The 24,174-nt window shown below is 41.2% G+C and overlaps 1 long non-coding RNA gene across 1 annotated transcript; it reads right to left on the bottom strand.

The window, feature by feature from the left end:
• Positions 1-1,535: 1,535 nt before the first annotated feature.
• On the bottom strand, positions 1,536-19,068 carry LOC125183939 (uncharacterized). The gene is made up of 2 exons (XR_007166790.2): positions 18,686-19,068; positions 1,536-6,694 (listed from the first exon to the last, which is right to left on the bottom strand). It is a non-coding gene; the product is annotated as an uncharacterized lncRNA (long non-coding RNA).
• Positions 19,069-24,174: the final 5,106 nt, after the last annotated feature.

Here is a 24,174-nt window from a genome sequence, read left to right as displayed (position 1 = left end):
CAGCTCTCACCTAATGTTTACATTTTGTCGACCATTTCATAAGATTGGACTTTCTCCTGAATGTACTACCACAGGCTGCTTAGTTCTAAATCTGTTCCATCCTAACAACCCCTAGGTAGTACACCACAAAATGCTACTGGAAGATGAACTCCACAGGAATGTGTGTGTAAGGCCATGACTCCAAGTACCTTCATCTGCTTGTGGTGAGGGCTTAAGAAGTGTTTTACCCTGTAGTTTTTTGCCCACCCCTCTTTCCCACTGCTGTTTTCTGTCAGCACAATAGTTTGTGCAGTGAACCAGATCAGGGAGTTGATTGGGCTGAAAAATATCTATTTAAGGAATGCTGGTCCGAATGTGTAGCTGATGCCTCAGACTGTTTTACTAATTTTGCAGCTGTGCTGTGTAATGGCTTTGGCCATGATTATCGTTCCCATTGGACTCCCTTTGCACTGCTGAAGTGATGCAGAGAAAACAAGCTAGCCCTTTATTATTTACTTTACTGCTATTTTCTCCCCTTGCTTGGAACAACAGCAAGGAACTGTTTTACAATAAAAGATTCATTTTTAGATATAGAAAGCAACTTAATTCTATGTGAATGTTGACCATAACCACGCATGTTGTTTGCAGATAGTCACATACAGAAGCAGTGTGTTTTGCCTGCCGATAAGCAAAATGTTGCTGACTGAAAGCAGTAACTTCATTCATGGACAACACCAAGCTGTGTGGCGTGGTTGACATGCTGGATGGAAGGGATGCCATCCAGATGGATCTGGACAGGCCTGAGAGGTGGGCCTGCATGAACCTCATGAGGTTCAACAAGGCTGAGTGCAAGGTCCTGCGTCTGGGTCAGGGCAAACCCAAGCACAAATACAGGCTAGGTGGAGAATGGATTGAGAGCAGCCCTGAGAAGAAGGACTTGAGGGTACTGGTGGATGAAAAACTCAACATGAGCTGGTAATGTGTGCTTACAACCCAGAAAGCCAACTATATCCTGGACCGCATCAAAAGAAACATGGCAAGCAGGTCGAGGGAGGTGATTCTGCCGCTCTGCTCTTGTGAGACCTCACTTGGAGCACTGATTTCAGCTCTGGGGCCTCCAGCAGAAGAAACAATTGGAGCTCTTAGAGTGAGTCCAGGGCAGGGCCACAAGGATGATCAAAGGGCTGGAGCACCTCTCCTATGTAGACAGGCTGAGAGAGCTAGGGTTGCTCAGCCTGGAAAAGGCTTTGGGAAGACCTTAAAGCAGCCTTCCAGTACATAAAAGGGGTCTGCCAGAAAGCTGGAGAGTGACTCTGCCAGGAAGTGTAGTGATAGTGCAAGGGGTAATGGCTTTGACATAAAAGAGGGCAGATTTAGATTTAAACATTAGGAAGAAATTCTTTAGTATGAAGGTGGTGAGGCACTGGAACAGGTTGCTCAGAGAAGCTCTGAATGTCCCATCCCTTGAAGTGTTCAAGGCCAGGTTGGATGATGCTTTGAGCAACATGGCCTTGATACTGTAAAAGTCAGTCAAGGAAACTCTCTGAGACTCAATCTGGAGTTTTAAAAAGCAGACACTTTTATTGCAGCACTGGATGCACAGGGGATCACTCCACTTAGTGTGCATGCCGAATTGCTCAAACTACAGGGATTATATGCAATCAAAATATACATATTCATTAGATTTCCAAGAAATAATTAACATGTTCATTCTATTTCCTGTAACTCATTAAAAATATGTATTTGTCCCTGGCACATGTGCTGTTGTTTCTACTGGTGGTCTTTTGGGGTCTTCTGGTGGTCGTCGATATTCTTCCTCGCTATGTTCGCTGGTTGAACCCAGCTCTTGCACATGCTCAGGCCACCTTGTTCTTTTTTATCCTATTGTTTCAACTTAGGAATGCATACTGAGGTTAGTTGGTTACACATCCAAGGACATATGTGTACCATGAATTCCCACCTATTATTTTCAGACACATCCTCAAGGTCTGGGTTATCTTGCCCCACACCCCTGTCCTGGGATAAAATTCTATATGTTCTTATAGGTAAGGCTGACTAATTAGCGAGTAAGGTAGCACCAGGGATACAAATTTTCTAGACTTCCTTCTATCTAGCTGAACATACTAAAGGTTTGGCCTATCTGTTCAAAAAACATTTGGTTGTATTATTCTATTAGGGAGAGAACCATATGTCCTTCTGAGTCGGTATCAGTCTAGTGGGAGGTGTCCCTTACTATGTCGGGGGGGTTGGAACTCGATAGTCTTTAAGGTCCCTTCCAACCCAAAATGTTCTGTGATTCTGTATAACCCTAGTCCAAACCAAAATCTCACCTGTAAGGAAAGCAGAGTAGTGTATTCAAGAAAATACAACTACAGCATGTGCTACGTATTCACACGTAAGTTGAGCTTCCTGCTATGGTGGCATAAGGCTGTAACCCAACCTTATGTTCTCAGTGTTGCGTAGAAACTAAATAGATTGAATTTCTCTTAGCAACTTCCTCTGTGAAGAGAATCCTTTGCAGATTCATGCTTCTTTAAAACATTTGGAAAATTGAAATGCTAGTTGTGCTGATGTCACCACATCTTTCTTATATACTCACCACATAATTGATATTTACTAACAGTTTCTAGTATTAGATACAATTGCCTGCAAACTATTTTAGTGTCCTCCCATAAATGATAAATGGGTGACTATCACAAGCTCGTAAAACATTTAAAGATGTGTACTCTAGCTACACACTGTGGGAGTGTGCAAAGCCATTAACAGGCAAGGGATGAGTGACTTGCTTGTAAAGGTGGTGTTAGCTGTGGTATTTAAGATGCTGTCCCTGACCTGCGAAGTTGAGTGGGGTAGTAGTGGCTGGTGGCCTAAAACTGTTGCAACAAATGAGTGTGGCAGTGGAGTTGGGTAGCACCTTTCCGTAGACTGTAGAGGTGACTGACACTGCTTTTTTGTGGTTAGAGAGGGCTGAACGAGGGGCCAGTGGGATGGTAGAGGAGTGAAATTCTTTTCAGCAAACTGCGTAGCATTCCCAGTGCGATGCTTGGATGTTGGTTTGTGCGAAGCAGAGACCACTCTGTTCCCACAGGAGAGCCAGAGCCATGTGCCCACTTGAAGCCCTATACCATGTGCTGTTTTTCCATCATCACTTGATCTGGGGCTCAAACGTGATTTCCACCAGGACCAGGCTTCACCCACCTGGTGGGAGCTATGTCCAATACCCAGAATTGTTCTGCAAAGCCCAACTAATGGAGCAAACCTCAACAAGAGACAGTGTAGGAGGGAAAGGTGATTTTATTTTGTACAAACGAGGCTTCACTCATGCATGGTCACTCTCTAATAGGTTTTGCTCATTCGTTCTTTCATACTCAGAAGCTTGAAGATGCGTCAGAACATGGTTGGTCCAGGATTATTTATGATGACACAGAGGATGAGGGAGGCTAGTTATTTAGTTCTCATAGTGTCTTCTGGTTTGTCCTTATTATTGGCAACCACGTGGCTGGTTTTTAAATGTGTTTTTTTGTACCTTTTAAGTGTTGACAGTGACTGAATCGTTCCTGTCTCCAGCTGTCCTACCTCTGTGAGTCACTAGGCAAAAAACAGTGATTAGGTCATTGTTCTTTTGTCTCTCTTTCTGGGTGTAGGCTGTCTTATTTAGGTTGCCCTTTGTTTTGTCAATCTGGGTGAAACTGCAGGTAGTTGAGCTGGGAACTTGGTGACCTACTAACTTAGGTGCAGTTAACATGTTATTCTGTTTCTTTCTTCTTCCACTTCTTGTTCTTTCACACCCTGATATTCCCACTCTGCTTCAGCCATACCTTCTACCACAGCTCTTCACAAAAGAGGAGGAAATATGTGCAGTAATTCTGCTTCTGTTCATCTAGGACCCAAGCAAATGGCATGTAGCTGTGACAAGGGAGGTTTAGACTGGATATTAATAAAAGGCTCTTCACCACAAGGGTGGTTGGGCACTGGAACAGGCTCCCCAGGGAAGCAGTTGTGGCACCAAGACAGATGGATTTCAAGTGTTCAGACAATACTCTTAGACACATGGTTTAATTTTTATGTATGGAGCCAGTTGGACTCGATCCTTGTGGGCCCCTTCCAACCCATGATATTCTATGATTGTCATACTCTGGGCTCTAATGGAGCTCTGAAGACAGAGGACTTAGGAATTTGGTTGATGTCATTTCCTACCGGAAAAGAAACCTGCTGCTGGCTATGGTAGTAACTTAGGTTTGTAACTTCTTTACAGGAAACAATGCCAACATAAACTTATAAAATTAAAGGTAGCTCACATGAATGCACAGGACCATGAAAATCTCAGTGTACCTGTCTCTTTTAGAGAGAGCTATTCCTGGGATTTGTAGAGAGGAGTCCAACAGAGCAACTTCAGAAATTCACACTCCTGTAATATCCAAGGCAGCTTTGTAACTCCTGTGACCTAGTGTCTACAGGCACTGGGGTGGCCGTGGATGTTGGAAGGAGCCATGGGAGAGATCAAACTTCATTCTCTGTACTGCTGCCCATCTTTCTAGAAGCACTAAAAGCATGGGGGAATCAGATGGATCACCTGCATCTCCTCCAGGCCAGGAACAACATCCCAGTGAGTGCATCAGTGTAGGTACTCGCTTTGCCAGATTGTTGATGGGACATGAACAGAGGAAGCCATGGTAAATAGGCTCTGCTGAAGGTTTTGTCTGATTTAAAAAAAAAAAAAAAAAAAAAAGTTTGGGTTCATTACCTGGTGTGCAAAAGCCAATCCATGCACTAGGTCAAGATATTGTTTATTTCAGAACTGTGCAAGTCTGGGTACCAGGTGTTTTCACACAAAGCTGGCACCCATTAGGACTTTCTATGCCACTCTTTATACAATCCCTTATCGATACATTTATATGTTGGCACAATCCCCTAGCCTCCGATTGCTTACATAATCAGCATACTGCTGACATGACAGAACCATTCTGAACATCCTCAGAGTGGAAGGGTCCCCTGTTGGTCCAGGTCTTCCAGCCTAGGGACATGATTTTCACTGTTGTAATGGATAGTTCACATTATAATTTTCACAGATATATAATGTTCATGGATAGTTCACATTATGATACCCCTAATCTTTGTTTTTCAGCCAAATATTCATGTTATGTTGATTGGTGACATATTCAAGAGCTTATGTCATGATGTTTCCTTTAAGAATGCCAACAAAATGGTCTTCCTGATTAGCAAGTCTTCAGTTCCTTATCCGTTAGGCATCCCCAAGGCCTGGGACATCTTGCCCTTTTCTCAAAGTACATATTGTATTTCTTTCACACAAAGCAGTTAACAAGATGCTGGTATCAAAGGGACACATTTTGCTTGTCACAGAGGAGAGAGTCCCTTCTTAGCAGCAAGGATGGGAAGCCATGGCTGTAGGCATGGATAAAGTAAGCCTGAGAGGCTTATTTGACTCAAAGAGAAGGGATCTGGGGGTTGTGGTTGACAGCAAGCTGAATATGAGCCAGCAGTGTGCCCTGGCAGCCAGGAGGGCCAACCGTACCCTGGGGTGCATCAAGCACGGCATTGCTAGTCGGTCAAGGGAAGTGATTGTCCCGCTCTACTCTGCGCTGGTGCGGCCTCACCTCGAGTACTGTGTGCAGTTCTGGGCACCACAGTACAGAAAGGGCATTAAACTGTTGGAGAGTGTCCAGGGGAGGGCGACGAAGATGGTGAAGGGCCTAGAGGGGAAGACATATGAGGAGCGGCTGAGGTCACTGGGCCTGTTCAGCCTGGAGAAGAGGAGGCTGAGGGGGGACCTCATCGCAGTCTACAACTTCCTCATGAGGGGGAGTGGAGAGGCAGGTGACCTATTCTCCATTATCACCAGTCACAGGACCCGCAGGAACGGTGTCAAGCTGAGGCAGGGGAAGTTTAGGCTGGACATCAGGAAGAGGCTCTTCACCAAGAGGGCTGTTGCACACTGGAACAGGCTCCCCAGGGAAGTAGTCACTGCACCAAGCCTGTCTGAATTTAGGAAGAGATTGGACTGTGCACTTAGTCACATGGTCTAAACTTTTGGGCAGACCTGTGCGGTGTCAGGAGTTGGACTTGATGATCCTTATGGGTCCCTTCCAACTCAGGATATTCTATGATTCTATGAATAAGAGGTTGGCTGCATGTGATGGTCGTGTGCTCCACAGAGGCAAAGCCAAGGCATGACAGGCTGGAAGTGCTGGAGTTTTTGCTGTATGACTATTGCTGTCATTGTGTCGGGGAAGGTGGGAAGCTGGACATCATCCAGTGGCAGCAGCTGGATCTGGCTGGTGGTGTTGCTCCCCTTTTGAGTGTGACAGCCAAGGAGAGCAGCTACTCAAACCATTGTTGTACACTCTCAGTGCAAACACATGAGGAGCTGTGGGCACAGCATCTCCCATGGCGCTGCTGGTTCATTTTGAAGGACACCTTCTAATGATGAACTTCACACAGTGGTCTTCTCTTGTTCACGTGGTAGATTTGGACAGGTGGTTGGTTGTTTTCTTCACCTGCTGCCCAGGAAAACACTAGAGTTCATGCTGCAAACAGTCCAGCATGATAGACTAGTCCCAAAACAATCAAGAGTGGAGATTCCCTGGTATGGTATTCCTGCAGAAGATAGGGAGGGGGCACCAGCTTCATGCCAGGACAGAAAGGGGAAATGATGATTGGTCTTTTCTTCAAGCAGGGACATAGGGATGCAAGTTTCCTGAAAAACAACAAACACAAGGCTTTTTTCCCAACCATAAAAATAAGAAAAATGACCTGTCCATGCAAGGAGGTTGGAGACATTATTTAATATTTCTGAAGCACTAAGTACTATAGCTATAAATTCCATGGGGGCTCCTGTGAGGATATTATTAATTGTGTATTCAGGGCAGAATTTGAGTAGCATATAGTAAATAAGGCATGAGACCATACACTTAACAATGAGGATAAAACAAAGCAATGAATCGTTGCTCATTAAATGTATGCCCTCCATGTGCAGAGAAAGGCCAAAGGTCTTGTGTAAAAAGGTGTATGTGATCCTGTAATTAAAAATTGTATGGTGCCTACAAGAGTTACAAGTTTTAGTTATCTGGGAAACTTTAGAACAGGCATTTCCCATCTTCTGAGTGCTTGACTTTGCAACCCTAACTCTCTCTTAATGTAGGCTTTTCATGTAATTCAATAGAAATCATTTAAATATTCTATTTTCCCTGCTAGTCTTGCCACAGCTGGCAGCGAGCTCCTTCTCCCATGCTGCTTTCCCCATCTGGAACAGACTAAAGAGCGTCTTGAGTTGCCTTAAATTTCATAATCGAATCCTGTCTCTGGGACCTATAATTCCTGTCCACCTTCCTAATAAAAGAACCTTGTCCCTTTTCTTGACAATCTTGACTTATGTTCCTGTCAGGTCTTGCCTTTCCTTCTCTTTTTTTCTCTGTTTTTACACATTAAAGATGAATCTGTAAGATGTCAATACATCTGCTTCCATTTATTAATATAAAATGGGACCATTAGTGATTTAGTATTCTGCAGTTTTCCATGTCAGACTAATTAGTTCAGATAAGTGTTTAGTTCAGTCTAAATTAGGTTTTAATGAAATAGCAGCAAACTGACTTACTATATATGGAAGCTCAGACTGACTGTTCTCTTACTACAAAAATCTGAAATCAGTACTCTGCTGAAGTTAGTAAAGGTAAATAAAAAGCAGAGAATCAAGATGGAATTCAATTATTGTCTAGGATTGCAAACCAAATAAACATGTTTCAGTTATGTGTTGTAAATGTACGCAGTCAACAGGAAACAAATGTATTAACAGTAAAACGGTTATAGAGTGAATGCTGTGCTGGTAGCTACAGCAGCTAGAAGAGAATGGGGTTCAGAGGCTTTGCAGTTTAACACACAGCAGCTGAGTTTGGCCCAATATGTTGTCTGAGACTAAAAAAAAAAAGTAAGGATTTTGGAAAACAAAAAACAGTGGCACAATGATCTCTCTGGTCTGTATGTTAAATAATCACTTTTTAGCATATGAGAGAACTAAGGAATAGTGCAGGAGAAGTTTGACACGGGCATCAGTAGGAAGTGGAGAAAGCATTTGATGTAATTTGTCTTGTGCTTTTGCTTCTAATAGGCTTTTATTCTAATTATTCTAGCGGCTTATAGTTTTCCAAACCTTTTCCACCATTATCTCATGATACAATCACAACATTTAAATAATCAAGCATGTTGGTAGTTCTTATCACTCTAAATTTTCCAGGTTGCCACCAACATATCTCTTTGCTTTGAATAAGAGTGGTATAGGGATGCAAATATTTCCATCCTCCTGAGCCTCCACAGCTTTGCATAGATCACAGATCAAATGCTCACATCCTGCTGTTTTTCCTGGGACCAGGGAATTATCAATTCTCTGGCCCCTGTGAACTTTCCTAATTGTGTTGCAGATGAGATTCCCAACCCAAAAAAGGGACAATCTCTCACGTACCACATGAATTCAAAATTTGGTTGTACGATACTGTGTTCTGCAAAATCTTTTTGTAAAACAACATTAAGACAGCATACAGATGAAATTTAAAGAAAAGAAGCCAACCCTTCCCTGCTGACAAACTAATTTGCATTGCTCCAAGAAATACAGAATGAAGTAAAATTATTTTATTGCTTTCTTTCATCATTATGCCGCAGTACTAATTATGCTCCTGGTGTTCTAAAGTCTATAATGCTATTTTCTGCCACCGAGTTCCTATTTCTTTATTAACGTAATTCCTTAAACACATGCTTTATGCCCCTAGTAAGGACTTGGTAATAGTCTGTCATGTTACAATGACACCAGTGGGTAAGCCTTCATCCAGTGTGAAGTTAGAAATGGCAGGATAATGACTCTTCAGAATTGAAACTGAAGAAAAATGATTAATATTTTCCAGGATGATCAGCATATGCTGCCACAGAGTGAATATGAAATCATCATGTTTTAATATGGGAAACTGATGAAGTTTAGAGCATAAATATACAAGCTACGTAAGTGTATCTCTGCGTGCATATAAGATACTCTGATGTTGCTTGGTGCATGGAAGGTGCTCACAATGTGCAGGATACTTGCTTTGCTATGATTGCTGTTTCCTGTAGACTTCAGTAAGACTGAGCTTTTGTTTCAGACACCGTTTCCATCCATCTTCAGAAAAAGCTAAGGAATTTCAACCATGAAACGAGCACATATGCTATAAAGACGGGCCCATTGCCACAGCTGTGACAAGCTCTAGTCTTAGCATGACATAAAAATGCCATTGCTGTCTGGTGTGGAAAGTGTTAGCAAACACAATATGGCACGTAAGTATTGGCAGGTGAAGGTGCTTCCCAATTACTGCTAGAAAGAAGTGCATGAAATATGATTCTGTTCTTGTTAAGAGTTACCTATATATGTTATAGACATAGAGTACACCATCAAAGGATTAACCACTAAGGAGGAACAGCTTAGGCTAGTAAAGGGGAGCCTTATGACACCTTAGGTCTCTGGCCAACTGCAATATGACCACAGATCATTTTTTTTTTCACTTTGTCCTTAACTAACATTGTTCCTTCTGCCTGTGGTTTCTAGCAGGCTTTTGGCGGCTGGGGATTTCTGCACAGAAGCGGTCCTTGAAGCATCCCTTGGACAGGACTGCAAAAGGTGACTAAACAGTTTGGTGCTGTGCTGGCTATGCTGCTTCTGCAGATGTTGGAGAGAAATCCTTGGCCATGGAGAAGTGGTGAGTTACTGCAACCCGTTTCCTCTATTTGAGTGAAGGGAGGCAAGCTTGGCAAAAGGGCTGGAGCCTAACAGATGCCAAACCCATAGGAAATTGAAGCATTAAGACTAAAGCTCTGCTATTAATCAATATGTTTATGCCTAAAAGAGGTCTCCAAACATAGGATGTCTGTCATCAGTACACTAGCCTGGCAAAATTTAGTGGTGTGGTTTTCCACATACTTCCAGCAGTTGTCACAGGCTTGGTTGGAGATGCTGTCAGACATGACTTTGGAATCTTTATTTTCATGGCCATATTTTTCTCTGCATTAAATGGTCACAGGTGCAACTCCCAATAAAACCACCAGCAATCATACCCAAATGTTCGGGAACTTGAAACCAATGTAGCACTTTTTCCAATGTCTTTTAATTGGACTATAATCAGGAAGTTGCTGTTTTTAATAAGTTGATTATAGATGGTTTTATTTTTAAGAAAAAAAGACACCAACCCTTAGTAAAGGATTAAAGCAAAACTTACGCTTTGCTTCAGTCAATACCAGAGGTGAGGCAGATCGTGGGGAGATTTTATATGAAGAGCTTTGTTGCTGTCCTTCCTGTCCTAACTGCCACCCAATCTAAATGTTCATTCTCCCCTGCCTGAGAACCACAAAATTAGGTGAACTGTTGCAGTGATTTTTTTGATCTAGGCTTTATAAAGGTCAATTTAAATAATCTGAAAAATTTCTACTTTTTTTTCCACCTATATTTTGTATTTTACTCTCTGTCCTGTTGCTAATTATTTTAAAAGGGGCACTGTGATAGAAAAAGAGATCTGTCACTGAACCAGTCATTTTTCTGGCAGGCTGCTCTGCGAGTAATGCAATTGCTTAAATAAAAATGGCGCAGTTTTGACATCGTAATCTAATCACTCATTCCTCTGCCTTTCATTCTGATAAAGTAAGGCATAATGAACTCTTGGTAGATATAGTAATACCCCATAAGTATTTCTATAAGATTTATGTTGTTATTGAATATTATTTTAAAGAAAGCAGGACAAAACATAATTCTTGCCATTTTACTCAGTTACTCATTTTGTGATTTTAGGTTCTCCCACTATCACCGAAATGAAATGATCGGGTTAACCATTTTAACAAGCACTGGCTAGTTTCACATATGCACCATTCATTTAAATGACTTGTGAAATCAAACAGAGCCTCTCAAATAATGGGGCCTCATCTCCTTTCCCTGAATAATAACTTCAAGGAAGATCCACCTCCCTCTCAGGGAAAGAATGGATAGCTGGGAATGCTCAGGGGAATAAAAGGGTTTAAAGCACAGCACATAAAAGGCTGAGTAGAGAAGTCTTTGAAAATAAATGCAGGCTTCAACAAAAGATGAGAAAGAAAAGGGTACAGAGAGTGTGGCGGACTTTGTGTAGATATGGGTAGTGCATACAGAAGAGGTTGCTGAGGCAATGCATAATAACCCGATCGAAGGGTGAATATGCTGCCGTAGGTGCAGGGTGGTAGGCAGGAAAAAATTGCATTTTGATCAGGGGCACAAGATGTGCAGAGACTGGCTGTGGCTAACAGGGGAATGAAGGGACCTGAAAAGGAAACCAGGCTGGGAAATGGCACCAATTATCTCAGAGTGAAGTTTTTATATTTCCACTCATTCACAATCACAAAACAATAATAAGGATGAGAAAAAAAGGGATGAGGCCCATATTAATATTCTTAAAATTACACAAATGATAAAAAGAAAAAAAAAAACAGCTCTTTTCCCTTTTCACGTCTCGGATTCAGATCTAACTGAAAATATCAATCCCCAGTGAAACAAAAGTCATATCATCTCAGTTACATGTCTTCTGTGTGTGCTGTTTGTGTTTGTAGTAGAGTCAAACTGGAAGGTTCTCCTAGAGCAGGGTATAACCTTTCCAGAGTGTTCTCATCCACTTCTTCAGAGAAAGAAACAATGAACAAATATGGAACTGGTCAAGGAAAATTGTAGGTAAGCTGCTAGGTGCTATCTCCTTGAATTAGTATAATCTTTGTTCAAAGGATAAAAAATTAAAAACCTTTATTTTTAGCCATTTATCAGATTTTGCTACCAGTAAGCTGTTGATAGTTAAACGTGTAGTTAAAAATGAAAACAGCAGGGCTTCAGTGAAAAACAGACTTGAGCTGTTGTAGCTGAAAGAATGATTTGACATAACATTGTTAATATTTTTAATTATGTCAGAGCTAACAACTTTACAGAGATGTGCTAAAAGATCGTCACTGCCTGACAAGTTTCCAACATATATTCACCCACCTCCAGTTGTCCAAGCAGCAGCTGAGTCACAAGACTTGCTCATGGATATTTGGACTCCTAGTCATACTGGGATAGATCGTTTAGAGGTCTGATCCAGTATTGTAATGGTAATATTTTAAGGTCTGTTTTTTTATAGGAGAGCTTGAAATGCACTGAGATCTCGTTTGAGCACTTGGATATCCTTGGTCTGGAAGAACGTAAAATATCTTTGTCCTTCCATAATGCATTTTTGAGGCTCAAATATTGCAGTGTTTTCTAAATATAGGGTAGGAGTCTTCAACTCAATTTAGTATGTGAGGCTATGTTGACTATGGCAGGTATAGGATAACCAATGGCAGATGCAAGACTTTGGGATGCTGAAGGGCAAGGTCCTCTTCTGTGAGTTGGTGCCATACTAGCACAATCCTCACATGCAGTTTGAGGGCCCATAGCCATACTCAAGCGAGCAGCTGCCATCCTTTACAGTGTGCAGCCTCAAACCCTTACTGCTTGGTCACTAATCTGTTTGGGGAGGGCAGGTCTTTCATGGACAAAGAGGTGAAGGAGATTTCATCCTCCAAACTTTTTTTATTCCGGTAGTGCTGTGGCTGACACCTGTGAAACTCCCCAAGCCTTTGGTTTCCTTGATTCATAAATCGAGGGGTGACTTTGGCAAGATTCATATTCTTCTGTTCCCAGCCTGTTGCTCCTACAACTATATGTATTGTAAGGCTTATGTCAACCTCTATATGAGATTTATGGATTCCTCACCAGATTTCAGCAAAGGCACTTATGCTGTGGTATATTCCACAACTCAGGAGCTCAGGCTCAGTGGGGATATGATTACCTCTTTCCCAACGAAGAAAGGAAAGTTCACGGTGTTTGGATCCTGTGGGAAAAAATATGTGCCCTGTGTTTTTTGATCATTAGTCTGTACCGTGACAGCAAGAGTGCACCTGCGAAGTTTAACTGTGCCTTTTCTGCATGTAGGCTGGAAGTAGGATGAGCTTTTTGTTCATCTCGCTGCCAGGTGATGAGCTTTGCACACCAGACAGACTTGGTGCCATCACTCCTAACAGCTTCCAGTTATGGCTGCTTTCTGAGCCCTGCATGAACTCCAGCAGGATGCTGGTGAGCCTTTCCATCTGGGTTGGCTAGTAGGGACCAGTTTCTGTGGTGGTTGCACGCATGTCCCCTACCCCTGCTCCCTCTGTGGTCACTGAGGCACCAGGAAAGCAGAGGTGTCCTGGACACTGTCTGCACCATATATGGGGACACACAGAGTGCAACAAAGAGGGGGGTGATCAAACAGCAAAGTGTTCTTGCAGTGCCTGTAATGAGAAGACTGCAAAAGCAAAGCTTCCCAAGATCATAGATTCATAGAATTGTTCGGGTTGGAAGGGGCCTCATTCCAAACCCCTTGCAACGGACAGGGATGCCACCCACTAGATCAGTTTGTTTAGGTCCTCATCCAACCTGGCTTTGAACACCTCCAGGGATGGGGCATCCACAGCTTCTCTGGGCAGAGAATGGGCAAGATGTTGACATGCCATCTTCCCCTCTTCTGGGAAGAGGGATGGAGAGTTTCTTCACACCCTTAGGCATCCAGTAAGGCCAGCCTGCTTCATCTACTCACTCCTCAGGGACATGTGATCCACCAGCCCTTTAGGTCACCCTTGCTGTGTTGTCCCAGGCTTCCTATACCTTTTTGCCTCTACTCTGTCGGCTGGTGGTGGCATGGACCTTTGCAGCTCTCAGGAAGTAACCATCCTGCCTGCTGTGCCATCTCTGCCACCCTCCTTGCAGTCCTGGGCTGGCATTCTGCACCAGGGAGAACCAGGCAGCAGCAGGAAGGAAGAAGGGGTCTTGCTTGCTGCCAGCTCTGCAACAAGCGTTAGAGAGAAAAGCTTGATAACGGATTTGAAAGCAGCAGCTACACTTGATAAGGAAGCAAGGGCCTGAGTTTCTTAGGACCTAGAGGAATAGAAAGGAGTCCTTCAGGACATTCACCTTCCCTCTCCCTGTTTCCTTCAGTGGGTCAAGAGTTTGTCTCCTGTGCTCCTGTTCCACCTTGCAATGGGCCATTGGCATCCATGGACCCTACCCCTGCCATGCCCCCAACTAATGGGGATTTGTTCAAAGTCACAGCTTGAAGGAAAGACCCAGGACAGGTATGAGGAGCAGAGGTGCAGCTAGCGGAAACACTCTTCTGCATGGAGACCCTATGATTCCTGGTGTGGAAATGAGATGCTAGCTCAGTGGTGTGCTCCCTCCCAAGGACCTTCTTAAGCTCCCTGTACTGGGCACAGCTCCCAGGCCTGGTGATGATAGTCACTGGTCTTCAAGAAGACAATCTTCCTTTTTGGCTGTTGAAGGCAGCCTTGCTCACCACTTCTTGCAGTTGGCAGCTGGTAAGAGTTTCTCAAATTTCTGAGCTTGGCACTGGGTTATCTTGCCCCTTGAGAAACTCTTCTCTCTCCCATGACATGGATTCATGGAAAATGTCATATCTTCAGGGCTGTAGGCTGCAGTTATCTGAATTCTTTGGTGCGTGGAAGAGGGATGTGCCAATGTATTGCAGGAATGTAGAAATGTGGAGAAGCAATATTACAAAAGGACGATAGTGAAAGAAGGGTTCAGGAAGGGGGTTCAACAAGAGAGGCAGGAGAAATAAGAGAAAGGGTTTCAGATCTGAAGTCTGTGTGGATGAAGAGAGAGCAGCAGACAGGCAGACACTGCTGAAACAGTTGAGAGCTGAAACAGTTGACAGCAAATAGGAAGATACATGCAGTTCTTGGCCCTGCAATATCCTTCAGGCTTTCGGCCATACTGCAGGGTTTGAGAGCCTTCTGGGAAGGCACGTCCATTAGCTACATGTTGGAGGTCCTTGTAGCAGAAAGACCCACTGCTCCATGGAGTGCTGGAATGCCTGGGAGAAGAGCTCCTAGTTGGCTTTTATCCAGCGGGAATCTATGTTGTGCACACCAGCACCACTATGAGAAAACAACTAATGTGACAAGTGGGGACAGTCTGGGGAATTGCTTCAAAGCTACCCTAACCCTGTGAACCAAATTACTAAGGTAGAAAGAATGGTCGTAACTTAAAAGTATGTGAACGTATGCTTATGACCACGATCAAGAACTTTAATCAGATGATACCTTTTTTTCCCTAAGGGTTCTAATTAGAGGTATATTTTAAAAAAGAAACAATATGATATTGCTTCTAGTTGTTACTTTTGTGACTTTCTGAAAAATGGATAAAACTAAAAAGAACATTTTCTGAAGAGGACACTTTTGTGATAACACAACAAACTCCACTTGTACTTAGTTTGTCTGCCATGTTATAAATATTTCAAACCCAAACAAGTTTATGTAGTAGCTGACAGATATATCGATTTTGCAAATATAAATCTTTGAACAATGCCACTTGCATTTTTTAAAAGACCAAATAATTTCAAAGATCTGCAGCCCTGAAGAAGGGAGGAAATGGTAACTGTCTGTGAAACTTGATTTCTGTAGTTGTACCATGGTAGTGAATTATTTGGATGTCTTTTGCCTGAAGGTTAACTTCTGTTGATTTCCTAAACCCGAAAGAATAGAATCTAAGCCTTCAACTTCACAGATGTCTGAAGTGCTGCAGAACTGGTAGTCATGAGCTTCACCATTTTGCAAACAGGCACTTTTGTGGCTTTCGTAGACGTAATTTTCCTTCATACTCTAGTTTTGCAAAATTTTGCAAAGTTTAGCTAATGGTTGAATATTTCCAACCACAGCCCTGTGGGTAGCTATGAGTAGTAGCAAACTTCTCTGCCCTTGCTCTACATGTAGGTCCTGTACACCAGCCATAGTCTGGAAGCTGTGTGACTGCTTTAGGCCAGGACTAAGGGGGTATCAGCAGTGACGGAGAGCCATTCTTATGCTTCTCTAACTCCCAAACACGCCTAAATCCCAGCCCCCTGAAGGCATGTGGTTGGGTTTGGGGTTCTGTAGGCTCCTATCCCTGTAGGTGCACCTTTCTTAATGAAACTTCATCTTTGTGAAGGCTTCTGATGTCGTCTGCAGTACAAGATGTCCTTCTACTTATCAGGCATCTTAACTACTAGTCATATGATAGAAATAAGCAGGGCAGGCTTGGTTTAGTTCAGTCTGTGATCCAGTATTCAGGAAAACTCAGAATGTAGCAACATCATCCTCTCTCGAAAATAATCAGAAAATTAGTCTTGAAATTCAGAATTTGGATTGCCTGTCAATAATTGCACCTATTTGCTAGCTCAGTCTTAGAAACTAGAGACGAGAAAGATGCATTGATGTCTTTTGTTCCCTAAGTGCAGAACTGTTCTCTCTATTTGAATCTTAGCATAGCTTAGTTTTCAGTTCTTTTCAAAATGTTCATTATAAAATAGCTCGAGTCTGATGAGTTCATGGAAATAAATATTCTTTGTTGCAATATTTCACTGCAGTTTTATGGGTGAATCTATAGCTCATAAAGTCATTTAGGTAATAACAGGGCTGACTAAGGCTGAGTACAGGGAAGAAACAAACATGCAAGTCTTTACACTTCAGTTTTAAAATCTGTTACCCTGTATTGTTCCACAACTGAACCCTTTTGAAAGGCTTCTGAGGCTCCTCAATTATAGTATAGTGTTTGCGATGTGGAGTCTTATCCAGCAGGGAAAGAGATAAGACCACCACATTTATTTCACTTATTACTTTGCAATGGGTCAATAGAGTACATGAACGTAGATCTTTAAAGCTAGACAGGATCCCAGAAGTCCATTCCTCTGCTGGCTGTGACAGCTGGAAAAAGAGAGAGAACTATGCCTTGGAAAAAAAAAAAAAATGACTGTAAGCTAGATTAAAAAAGAAAAAGAAAAAAAAAAGTACAAAACTATGTTGAAGATTGAGGGTTTAAATCTGAGTGTATGAAACAAAGAGCTGAGTGACAGAAAACAGTGGCATTTATAAAATATTCAAGGCATAGTCTCTAAAGTCCAGAGCAATGTTGAATAAAAACTATTTAGATAATCAATTTGGGAAGGAAATTATACCAATGTAACATGCTTTTGGGTGGGATAATTTAATCTGTAAAGTCTACAGTCTGCTATGTCTTCTCAAACAATTTAATGTGGACTAGTATCTGGTCACTTTTTTTTTTTTTTTCTCCCCTTAGTGAGGATATAGCTTTATAACATATCTGCCAAAACTGCTTCTCCTCTAGCTTCTTCCTTTTGTGGTATGATGCTTTTCTACATCTTTTTCTGAGAACTCAAAGATGAACAAGACTAACCAGTAAACATAACTGTAGCAGAGATCTGGACTGCAGATCATAATAAAATATTAATAGGAGTGGAAGTTATGTTAGGAAGCTCTCTGGTACACCAAGATGAGATGTGTTTTGGGGACCTTTGAACCTCAGATATGTTTATCCCATAAGATGTTACCAATGTGGTTGTGATGAGGCTGTGAAGAAATGCAATGCCTAGTTGATACAGCTGTGCTGGTAGAAACTCCTAGTGTAATGCCATTGCATCAGCGAAACTTCATGAGGAATGTATATAGATATTCATATATTTGTGTCACTCCACCATTTTATTGTATAAAGTTCTTGGTCCTTCAGCTTCTCTCAGCAGTCCTTTAGGCAGAAACATGGGTGCTGAGAACAATTATTGTACCTAAGAAAAGGCTAGACCTGAAGGGCTATTGAATTGCTGTGATCTCCCATTCTGTGGGAAGTAAAGATCCCCAAGTAGACCACGTTGAACAGTGCAAACTGCTGCTGCCTTGTTAGGCTGACTACAGTCTCCCTCTCCCTGCAAGCTGTAAATTAACAAAAGACAAAGTCTGCTCTGACTGGGTCTCCCCTAGTGGCCAGGGGAAAAAAAGAAAGAAGAAGAGGGAATACAGTATCCTGTACCCAGTGAAATGCAGTACAGGGACTAAGGTGGTGACTTGCAGAAAGAAGTCCCTTATTGATACAGCTTCCCATCTCTCTTTCTCCATTAGGAACACTTTTCTGTATTCATGCTTTAGTTATTTTCTGTCCCACTAGGCTCAAATTCTGCATCTCAGCAACCAAGATGTATGGCTAATAAATCCTGATTGCAGACAAAGAGTGCTTAAGATCAGGAATCTCGGCCCACAGGATGAACCGAGAAGTGGAAGACAGAGATGGTGGCTGAAGTCTGCCAAGATTCAGAGGAGTGCAGCAGCGTGCCAGATCCTTGCTGGATTTGAGCATATCAGCCTGGTAAGCATCCAGGAAGGGGGCCCAACTGGGTGTGCAGTGCTGCTGTTATGGTATAGTGTCACCAGTCATGTGATTGCTAACACAGAACTCGCCTCTGAAAAATATCAGTTTTCCAAGCTAATGCAAGGCCTTGAAGACAAATAAAAGTATTTATATAGTGCATTTCTTTTTACCAGCAAACATGGAAAAAAGCACAGTGATTCCAGATCACGATGTCAGAGATACATGAAGAACATCTGTCACTATGACAGAATCATAAATCATCATGCTGAAATCCTGACAAGCCCTTTTTCATTGGCAAAGTAGGTCTTTAAAATGAGATATAATTAAGTTGCTTAGAGCACATATAATCTATCTTAACTGTTCTTATTTTCAAGTGAAAAGTATAGATGAAATGTACCAGATTTGTTTTGTTTTTAAATAGTCTAAGACATTTAAAAAATAATGGGTATGACTTACCAGAGCAGCTGAGGGTGTTATGAATTGTCCCATGTGAAGATGATACTAGGAAAATAAATCTGATTAGGAGAACTGTTGTTAGTAAATGAAACGGTGCTGAAGGCACAACAGCAAACCATCCTGATGTAGAAGGAAGATAAGCAGAGAGAGACCAGTATGGCTGCATCGAGAATTCTCCAGTGACCTGAATATCAAAAAGGAAATCCTACAAAGAGTGAAGGCAAGGGCATGTAAGTGAGATAGTAATAAAAGAGTAGTATAAGCATCTAGGGATAAAACCAGGAAGACTAAGTCACAAAATGAGTTACAACTTTCCTGGAGCATAAAATGGAAGAAAAAGAGGTTCTATAAATACCAAGGAGTTAGAGGAAGAGAAAGGCAGAGGCACAAATAACAGATACCCAGAGTAGAGTGAAATGTTTCATTATTTATTTTGCTACATTCTTCACATACGCATAAACATTAATGACAGATACTTAATAACACTATTTCTTAACTGGGGGAACATATGCCAGAAAAGAAAAAAAAAAAAAAAAAGAAAGAAAAGAAAAACAAGTCATAGAATGTTTGAATAAATGAGATATATGCAAGTCTCTAGAGCTTGCTGAAATTCACTTAATACATACTGAACTCTCAACTTATCTCTGAGAGTTCCTGGAAGAGCGGTAAGTCTCAGGGGCCTGCAGCAACAATATAGCCTAATATGGGAATACATTTGTGTTCACGTGACTTTTGGTAATGGTCAGAGATCTGACATTGAAACACATATTCTGCAAATTATTTTAAGCAAAACACCCATTCAATTTAAAGCTTTGCTTTTCCTCAATTCTTGCTGTTGTGGCACATGGTTTTTAAAAATATCTGATGGAAAGTGTTCAATAATGTTTCTTAAACGTGACATTCGCAGCAGGCTCTGATTTGAACACTATTAAGGAGTTGCTGGCTGTGGGCCATGGTCTGCAGGGTTATAACAATTTCTGCTTTTAAAAATGGGGAATGAGGAACCTAGGGAATTACAGGGAAGTCTACCTAACTTCAATACCTAGAAAGATAGTGGGACAAATTATCTAGAAGTGAACGCATACATGCCCTGTGAATAATAAAGTGATAAGGAACAGCCAACATGATTTTGTCAGGCTAATCTAATTTCCTTCTTGATCAAAGGAACTGGTTCAATAGCTAAGGAAAAACAGTAGAATTGACTGTATCTTGACCCAAGGTGTGTCTTGACCTAAGTAAGGCTTTTGACACTGTCCTGTGTGCTCGTAAATGGACTGGAGAAAGCTGCCCCATTTGTAATCACCTCTAAATCAGTCCACTGGTAGACATGAACCTGCATATAGCTGTTGGTACTTGCACTAGGAGGATGCTGAAGAGAAGTCTTGCACAGCTCCTAACAGATAGGATTCTGTTCAGAGTTTCAGTAAAGACTTGCAAGTGTACCTTAAATTCTGTCATCTAAGCTTGCAGATGACACCATGTAAAGATTTGTAAAATACGCTCAAGGATGGAATTAGAATTCAAAATTGTTTTGATGTGTTCTGAAAGGTTCTGAAATCCAACATTAAAATATTGAACAAAGACAATCACAGAGGACCACATTTAGGACAATATCAAAAGCGCAACCACAAAATGCCACTGCAGATAAAGATCTAGTGATTAATGAGGGCTATTAATGAGCCAACAGTGTGATGCTGTTAAGGCAAAGAGATTAATGTAATTCTAAATTCTCTTGAATTGTCTGCTAGCAACACTATATGTAAGACAGGAGATAATTAGTGTGCTCTTCTTGGCACTGGTGAGGCCTCAGCTAAACTATTGTATTTTACTCTGAGGCAACATAAGCTAAGAAAGATGTAGATAAACTGGAAACAATCCAGAGAAAATCAACAAGGACAAGAAGTTTGGAAAATTAGATTCAAGAAGAAAGATTGCAAATTTATTTTTTTTAATATAGAAAATATAAGGTTATATTGGAGTCACCAATTTTCAAGTACATAAAAGATTATTACAAAGAAGGTAATATGGGTTTTTTTTTCATTTCCACCAAATATATGGGCAAGAAACTTTTTTTTGTAATATACTATGATAGGTATTGTAGTAACATGTTGTAAGTAGAAGAAAAGATTAATACTAGAATATATTACCCAAGAAGGTTGTATAATCCTGTCATTAATGTTGACACAAATCAGAGAGACTGCCACCTACCATTACCAAGATACTTGTGGTCTTTCTTCATAGCTACAAGATGGATCAGATGAATATTTCACAGACAGTGGATGAGATTCCTGGAACTACAGTGGAGTACTCAAGTTATGACAAGGTAATCCATAACAGCATTGGGCTAAGAAAACATTTAATTCCACTTCTAGTCCCAGACATGTTCATTAGTCATTATGGAAGACTACACAGGTTGTTCTTTGGACTTTAAAAAAAAAAAAAAAAAAAAAGTGCTTTCCTTAGATTTTTTGTTTGGTTTGGTTTGTTCTAACTAACCTCAGGAAGGTTAGCTACAGCTTTAATTAAAAGTATTGAGAAATAACAGACCACATAACCCCTTGATATTCCATCCCACTCTATATTTCTATGATTTATGTGTAATCTACAGTATTTTTTTCAGTTGCCATAGAGCTTTGCAAGCACAAGTTAATTATTAAACTAGTTCTTTTCCCAGGGCAGTAATGACCTAATCATTTATGATAGTGCTCAAACGAGAAATTAAACAAACATATCCAAAATAAACAGAGATCAAATCGTCTTTGCCAATGAAAAAGGACAAAATCCTGTTTTTGTGCCAGTGGGTCTGGAAAACAACAGCACAGATATAGACCTCAGTAAAACTAACAAGTCAAGATTTCTAAATCTGTAGGAAATTCTGAATTTCAGTAATTGTTTGTATTCAACATTTTAGATTTTTTTTTTTTCTAATTTGGAAAATTAGTTATATAGAAATCAGAAAAAAAAAGTGTTTTGGAAAGGTTGAAATTTCTGAGGGCTTGAATTACAACTAAACATTTCAACATTCAAAACCCAAAATGTTGCAGTCACAGTATACCACATATATATCTTAGGCAGGGGAGCACAATGAACATTATAGAAGCCACAGTCCTCCAAGGACCCTGGTATACACAAGAAAATGCCAACCAGAATTACAGTGCAAATAAAGTAGCATTCTGCAATATGATACGTTTTGTGTTACCCTAAAATAAATCTTTTTAAAATCATGCTCTTGAAGGAAAACTAAGCAGAACTAAGGTTTGCAGAAATATGCTCTTTGTTGGAAAAGCAAATCCATGAAAAACTTCTGATAAACTCTAGTCACAACTTTGTGTTAAAAATAAATAAATGTATCAGGTGTTTTCTAGGGAAATCTGTACTCCTCACAGTACACTGTGTTGTTGATCCAAATGTGACTATGAACATCAGAAGTGTTTGCAGTCACCATTCTTATTTTAGTCTAGTAAAAAATGGCCACAATCCTCAAAGATAAGGTCAAAATCTGGACAAACATGACCTTCCAGAAATTCAGAAATATTCAGACTTGGTGTTCACTGTTTAGGCCATGCTTCAGTGAATATTTGCTTGTCCTTTTTCCTTTTAAAAATATATATGACTTCTAGACACCAGAACTATGATTTCATAGTGCAGAAGAAGGTTATCTCTTAAAACAAACACCAGAGCTCATGAATCTTGTTGTGCAAATGGATGAAAATTGACCTAATGAATTAGGCTAGCTTCAGGCCTACCATTAAGTCCCTTGTAGAAGAGTAAAGTACTGCAGAAGTTCAAAAATCCTGAGACAAGCCTATCAGATGTCAAGGGCTGGCTAAATCCCAAAGTGAAGAGAGACAAATAGACCCAAGTGAACCAAGCTCATCTCAGCTGAACTTGTTTGTGGCAACCCCAGAGAAGATGTCTCATTGCTCAGACCTGTAAACCCAAAGATGGACAGGTTGGTTTGTAGGCCAGGATGCTGCATACAACCCTACAGCACATTCCAGCAGCCTAAAGTGTCTTAAGCAGCTTAAATAGCTTTAAGCAGCTTTGCAGGCTTAGACACTTTAAGCTTGTAAAGCAGTTTAAGCTGCTTAAACTGCTCTAGGACTTTAATAAGGACTCCACAATACTGCTCCTTGCCAGATGAGCAAAAAGAAGCTGTCTTTGTGCTGTGGCTCCCTTGACATTGGCTGGAAGGAAGGAGCTACAGGATTGCCACCGGTCCTGCCAGGAGTCTATATAAATACAAATCACTGATATTGACATATTTTGGCTATAATGTTGTATGAAATAATGAAAAGTATACTCTCCCCTTGATTTGCTCATTGTTTCTTCCTCTTTTGCAGTTATTTCTCTTCCCCAGCCACCTCCTTTTTGTTTTCTGTTTTTGTCCATTGTGCTCATGCTCTTTCAGTATCTCTTTCCTCTCTAATTGATTCTTTCTAAATAAATCAATTACTGCAGTAATATACTTTTATGAAGAAAACATGTCTTTATTCAGCTCAAAGACCCGTGTTGGGGTCAACTATTCAATTGTATCACTTATAGTATAATGTAAATCTAGATCTTTTTTCTCAAGAGAAAGGTATGAGTAGACAGAAGCAATGCGGAAAAACCCAATTGCAGAAAGCACTGGCAGCAGCCATTAGAGTATCACCTACAAAATCAAGTAAGCATATGGGCTAGAATTGTTCACAAGGTGAAATAGAACACACCAAATTTGCCTCATATTTCCTGGCATTTCAGAGGTTTCAGGAAGGCTGTAGGAGGAGAAAGGCTGGGGACAGCTGTCCAGAAAAACGGGGAAATGTGTCTTCCTATTTCAGTAAGCTCTCAGGGTTGAAAGGACTTCATTTTCGGTTTTCAGTCCACCCCTATGAAATTGGGATGTGCTGCACAAACCACACTGTTGTTCTGTTCTTACCAAAGGATGTAACAGCCCTCCCCCTTTATGTACAGAACGGCAGCACACAACTGAGTGGCTGCTCAAGATCTTCAGAGTTGTCACCATCTTGTGGGAACCCACACTGAACTGCCATGTTAATAACTAGGGTTGTAGCGATGACATGCTCAAGCACCTGGGCTGGATGTGGTGCTTGCTGCTGAGGATCCTGCTCAGGAATCTAAGCATGTGTCATCTCATTTTTCTCATGTTGTAATTCCCGTCTGAGTTCCTTGAGTACAAACATTCTGCTATTTTCTTTCATATCTTTCACTCACACACCTCACTTTCTGGGTTCGTTTCCTAGCTTCTGTGGTGTTATCTCTCTGGTATCCCCAGTTTAATCGGCCCCATGTTTTTCACAAGCTAATGAAGTCCCATCACATGACTTATCACACACGCTAACCACGATTTAGCTCTGCAGCGTAACTGTAAAACTTATACCCAAACGATGTGTTCCAAGGACTTAAGGATGTAAGCAGGAAGAGGAACCACAGTCAGCCTTACTCACTGATCTATTTTTTTGCTGATTATCTATGTTATGCATTCC

This window comes from Anser cygnoides, chromosome 1 (genome assembly GCF_040182565.1).
Source record: "Anser cygnoides isolate HZ-2024a breed goose chromosome 1, Taihu_goose_T2T_genome, whole genome shotgun sequence".
NCBI lineage: Eukaryota > Metazoa > Chordata > Aves > Anseriformes > Anatidae > Anser > Anser cygnoides.
Note: the sequence above shows the minus strand (reverse complement) of the source record. Positions and strands in the feature narration are given on the sequence as shown.